The following is a 6,000-nucleotide window of genomic DNA, read 5'->3' as shown; positions in this document are numbered from 1 at the left end:
CACTTGATTCGTGGGAGAGTAAATTGTTTTATATTGAATGATACAACTGTTTGTGTATTCAAAGAAATAAATAAATACATTTGCTTTACAGGAAATAATTATTAAATTATAAGAATGAAATCAGTTGCATGAGCTGTCACAAGACTCTGCTCAAACGTGTCTGCTAGAGGTGAAACAAAATAAGCCGGGTTAGGTGGGTCAACCCTAACTTGACCCGCGAGGATTCAACCCAGACCGCCAATAAGGCAACCCGACCTGCATGCAACCCCGGGTGGGCCGGGTTGACATATGACAACTGACGACCAAGGGTTGCTATTTTGCTTTCTGAGAAAGGACGCCAACCTGCTGGTTGGCCCAAAAAAAAAAACAAAATTAATTGTTTTTTTTAATTCCCTTTTACCCTTGAAATATAGTCGTTTTATAGCTATTGGAGGGGTCTTTTTCGTCATTTTCTTTTCTTTTTTTTTTTCTATAAATGGCCGTAAACTCTCATATTTTCTCACAACTCAAATTCTCTCATTCTCTCATTCTCTCTAATCTCTAATTTTATTAAAATCTCTCAATTATTCTCTTAATCTCTTGTTATCAATTTACTCTTATTTTAATTTTATTAGTTTTTGCAATTTTCAATTCATATTTCCAATTCCTTCTTTAATTTTTTATTTCTTCTACATCAATTTTTTTTTTTTCAACTACAATGGATAGATATTTCTCTTCCATCAATTTCAATGATGAAGGAAATTACTATCCTAGTCCTAGTCCGCTAAATTATAAATGAATGCAGGAGAAGATTCAAATAGTCCCGCTTTCCCAGTCTCAGAATCCGATACACCTCAAAATATGCCCCCGATTCCTCCCATGCTGCTACACTACAGCTCGGTGGTTCTAGAAGTCGTCCTTGTAATCGTCGTCATTGTCCAACTTCATCTCAATCGAAGCAGGTTCATCAACTGCTGTTGAAAGTGACGACAAACGCACATCAGACGTTTGGAGCATTTCGATAAGTTTTACGAGGCAGAAAAATTGAGGTTAAGTGAAGAAAGCAAGATTTAAGTATGTGGAAATGTTTATAAAACCGATTCAGGTAATGGTACTAGTACTTTAAAAAGGCATGCTAATAAACATATTGCTCAACATGGAAATAGAGAAACCAATCAAACTTAAATAATATACATGGGTATTACTTGACATTATAATTCTGATGTATGTAGGGAACAATTAGCTTATATATTGATGCAACTGATCAACCTATTAATATGACTGAAGATAAATATTTTGAAAGATTTATTAAAAATTCATTTTTCCAGGATTTAAAAGTTATTCTAAAACTGCAACTAGAAATGATTTAATAAAATTGTTTAGAAAAAGAAATTAGAATTAAAAAATAAAATACATACTGTCATGTAGTGTAGCTCTAACTGCGATATTGGGGTGGTGAGAGCTAAACAATATATATTTGTGTGACTAGTCATATTTTGATAACGAATGTAAATTAAATAAATCTTTATTAGGATTTAGATTAATGGATGTGGATCATAGTGGTCAATAAATTTATAATAAAATTGTTGAAGTTTTAGAAGATTATGATATTGTTACTAAAGTTATAAGTTTAACTTTAGATAATGCAAGTGCTAATACTACAACTATAGATTTTTTTCAAAGTAATTATCCTTTTTATAACAATTTGAAGTTTTTTCACCAACGTTGTGCATGTCACATTATTAATTTAATTGTAAAAAGTGGTATGAAAACAATTAAAGAAAATATTGATATAATTAGAGATTGTTTAGCTTGGATTACTGGTAGTAATAAAAGAAATGTTGAATTTCAAGATGCTTATATAAAATCAAATATATCTTCTAAAACTTTTGCATTAGACATGCATGTTAGATGGAATAATACTTATTTAATACTTGATTCATGTTTATCTTATGCTAATTTAATTAGTTATTTTGTAGCAAATAATAGAGGTCCTCATTATTTGGTAGAAAATGATTGGCAAATAGCTAAAGTATTTTATTATTTTCTTAAAATTTTTTACCAATCCACTTTACAACTTTCTGGTGTGTATTATCCTACTAGTCCAATGGTAATACATACAATTATAAAAATTTCAGAGTTATTTACAAAAAACAAAAACAATGAAATTTTAAGAGAACCAATAAAGGCAATAGAAATATATTTTTTTAAAATATTTTAAACCCATTGATTTTCTTTATTGTTTAGGTGCTATATTTGATCCTCGAATTAAACAAGAAGGTTTAGAAAATGGTTTAGAGACATTAACTGAAAATTTACAAAATGTAGCATTTGCCAATCAAATAGGAGAGGTAAAAAATTGTCTTGCAGAGGTATATTTCCAATATGAAAACAGGTACGGGAACCCGCAAAGACACGAAATATAGAGGGAAGTTGCATCAGAAGAAATAAATGAAAACTTCTACACCTGGAGTGCATTTAATAGGCCGAAGAGGAACCGAACCCGAAGCACGGGCACAACCTCCTCTTCAGAAGCACCAACGGCAACAACGAATTTATTGTTCGCTATGTAGTCACAGAGTAACGAGCTTCAACAATATTTGGAAACTCCTGAAATGTTACCAACAGATCTACAACAAAGAGCTAACTTTGATGTCTTGGAATATTGGAAAACCAGAAAATGTATTTTTCCGGTGTTATCAAGACTTGCATTGGATGTTTTTGTTGTTCCTGTCTCAACCGTCTCATCTGAACAAACATTTAGTGTAAGTGGAAGAATTTTAAATGAAAGGAGGACTAAACTTTCACAAAAAATGATTGAAGTCCTCACATGTCTTCGAGATTGGGAACGGTCACACCATTAAGATCAATACGAGGTTGTCGACGATACTTTAATAAAATCATTTCAATTTTGTAATATAGATGATACGGATGAGGGAGGTCCTAGTCAACCCCAAAATTAGTTGTTTTATAAATTGTAACTTGTAAATTAATTGTCAATTATTACACTCTTTTTTCCTTACCAAGTTTTTGTCCCATTGGGTTTTTCTTGGTAAGGTTTTTAACGAGGCAATAATTATTGTAATTTCTTATTTTATTTTCTGATAAATGAATAAATTTAATTTTTCTTATATTACAATTTTAATATATTAAAATTGAATTAATATTTGAAATGTTAAAAAATAATAATAATAATAATTTAATTGAATTATTGATATTTGAAAAGAAGTTAACTAAAAACAATTACATTTATTCATCTATAAATTGTTAATTATTCATTTGAAAAGTTAACTAAACAAAACAAAATAAAATCAAAAATAAAAAAAGGGTGTTAACCTGGCCCGACCCACAGCCTAACCCGGCGGGTTGGGCTGGGCCAGCCAATTCCCCAAAAATGGCGTGCCTAACCTGGCCTGCCTTTGTTGGCAGGCGGGTTAGGACCGACCCGCCAAAATCAGTAACCCGCCGCGGGCTAGGTTGGGTCGGGCCGGGCATGTTACTTTTCCAACTCTAGTGTCTGCTAAACTCACGGCTGCTATACATGGCATGTATCTTTGCATGAGCTGTCCCATGATTATGTTCTTCACTGAGTGGAATTAGCTCGACCGTTGCCTGGCTGCTTCACAATTGCAGTTTCCATATTTGTTGCAGTTTCCATATTTGATTTATATGTATTCGAATCTTCTACGTTATCATCCCCCCTCAAACTAGGCAAGGTCACCATGCATAGTTTGTGTTTAAGTTGTGTCAAGGCAAGTCTTGTCTACGGCTTGGTGAACACATCTGCAATCTGGGATGAGGTTGAAATGTGACGAGTTTGTAACAACCCAAGAGAGACCCTTTCTCAGATATAATAATAATCAAGCTCAATGTATTTACTTCGAGCATGAAACACAGGGTTGACAGTCATAAATAATGAGCTCATGTTATCACAAAATAAGAGTGGGGGGTTCTTCAATGGAATTTGAAGATCACGAAGAAGAAATGTAATCCAAGTGATTTCTGCAGCCGTTTGAGCCATTGCACGGTACTCCACTTCTGAACTTGAGCGAGAGACAATTGATTGTTTTTTTGCACTCCACGAGATGATGTTGCTTCCAATGTACGTATAATAGCCTGTTGTAGACCTTCTTGTAATTGGACATCTAGCCCAATTGGCATCGGAGAAAGCATAAAGCTCCATCAAGCTTGATTGCTGGATATGTAACCCCTGATGAATCATGCCTTTCACATAACGCAGAATTTGTTTGACCATTGTAAGATGATCTTGTGTTGGAGTTTGCATGAATTGAAAAACATAATTTACACTAAATGATAGATCGGGTCTTGTTAATGTAAGATATTGCAAAGCACCAACAAGTGACCTATACATTTGAGGATCACAAAGAGCTGTGGAGTCGATGGCAACTTTAAATTTTTCTGTCATAGTAGTATGTATAGGTTTACAATCCTGCATGAATGCCCTTTCAAGGAGATCAATGGCATACTTGGATTGATGTAACACCAGTCCATTGTCCACATGACTGACTTCGATCCCCAAGAAATAACTAAGTTTGCCGAGGTCCTTCATAGAGAATTCTTTGTGCAGCTTAGCCACAAAGTCATTAATTAATTGTGTTGATGAGCCTGTGAGGATGATATCATCCACGTAGAGAAGTAGTACTATAGTACCATGAGTGGAATGATTAATAAAAAGACTAGGATCGGCTGTGCTACAAAAAAAACCTGTTTCAAGGAGGAAAGAGCTAAATCTGTCAAACCAGGCCCTAAGGGCCTGTTTTAAGCGTATATGGCTTTGTGAAGAAGGCAGACATGATCAGGCTTGTCTTTGCTTACAAAGCCTGGTGGTTGCTTCATGAATATTTTTTCAGATAATAGTCCATGAAGAAAGGCATTCCTTACATCTAGCTGGCGTATGCTCCACATTTTAATCATAGCTACAGATAGAACAAGGCTTATTGTCGCTGGCTTTATCACAGGAGAGTAGGTCTCAGTAAAGTCAATTCCATTAACTTGATGGTAGCCTTTGGCTACTAATCTCACTTTTAAGCGTTGAAGAGAGCCATCAAGATTAATCTTAGGTGTTAAAACCCAACGTGATCCAACAACATTCATTGTTTGCTATCTAGGAACAAGTGACCAAGTACCATTTTGATTTAAGGCCTACAGTTCCTCTTCCATTGCTTGTTTCCAACCCGGATGTTGAATAGCTGCTTTAATTGTTTTGGGTGGTCTTGGTATAGCATCATACTGATGAATCAGAGCATACTTGGGATTCAGTTTCTGGACACCTGATTCTGATCTTGTTTGCATGATATGAGAAGGTGCAGGAGGTCTAATTTGATCATGTGTAGCAATGGACTGAGTGGGATCTTTGATTGCTGTCTGGTCTTCCAGTTGAGACAGGGGAACTGAAATGTTTGAAGAACTTGAGAGATGATTTTCCATCTGAAATTCTGCATCATAAACTAAATCAGAGAGGGTTAGTGATTTTTTTAAAGGTACATCAGGAGTTGATTGTTCCTATGATGGTGTTGAGTACAAATGTATAGCAACTAGGGGTGTTCAAAAAAACCTGTTAGAACCGGAACTAGTGGGTACCTGGGGTTTGGTTCCGATTCCTACCCAGAACCGATCGTCAACGGGTAGGTTCCGATTCCAAATTTTTGGAACTGTTACTATGCGGTTCTGATTCTAGTTCCTATAGTTATGAACTGGAATCGGAACCAGGAACCAGGAACCAAGAACCGAGACTAATATAAAATAAAATTAAAGATTAGGGGGGTTAATAAAAACTTTTGTAGAAAAAATAATGTGAATACATTTATAATTGTATTTCATAACATTTAAAGTAAGTTGGTTTGACTTTTGAGAATCTACCTTTACAAAGTAATGGAGTTTGTAATTTTGAATTTTGAATTTACAATTTGTAATTTTATTTTTGTTAACAAGTGCTAGGTGGGGGGGTATTTGTAAGTTTCAAGGGTTTTTTTGCCATTTTAAAAACTTTTGGGGGGTCAT

The sequence above is a fragment of the Pistacia vera genome, unplaced genomic scaffold (assembly GCF_008641045.1).
Source record: "Pistacia vera cultivar Batoury unplaced genomic scaffold, PisVer_v2 Contig190, whole genome shotgun sequence".
Lineage (NCBI taxonomy): Eukaryota > Viridiplantae > Streptophyta > Magnoliopsida > Sapindales > Anacardiaceae > Pistacia > Pistacia vera.
The sequence above is the reverse complement of the archived record's forward strand: the minus strand, read 5'-3'. Positions refer to the sequence as shown.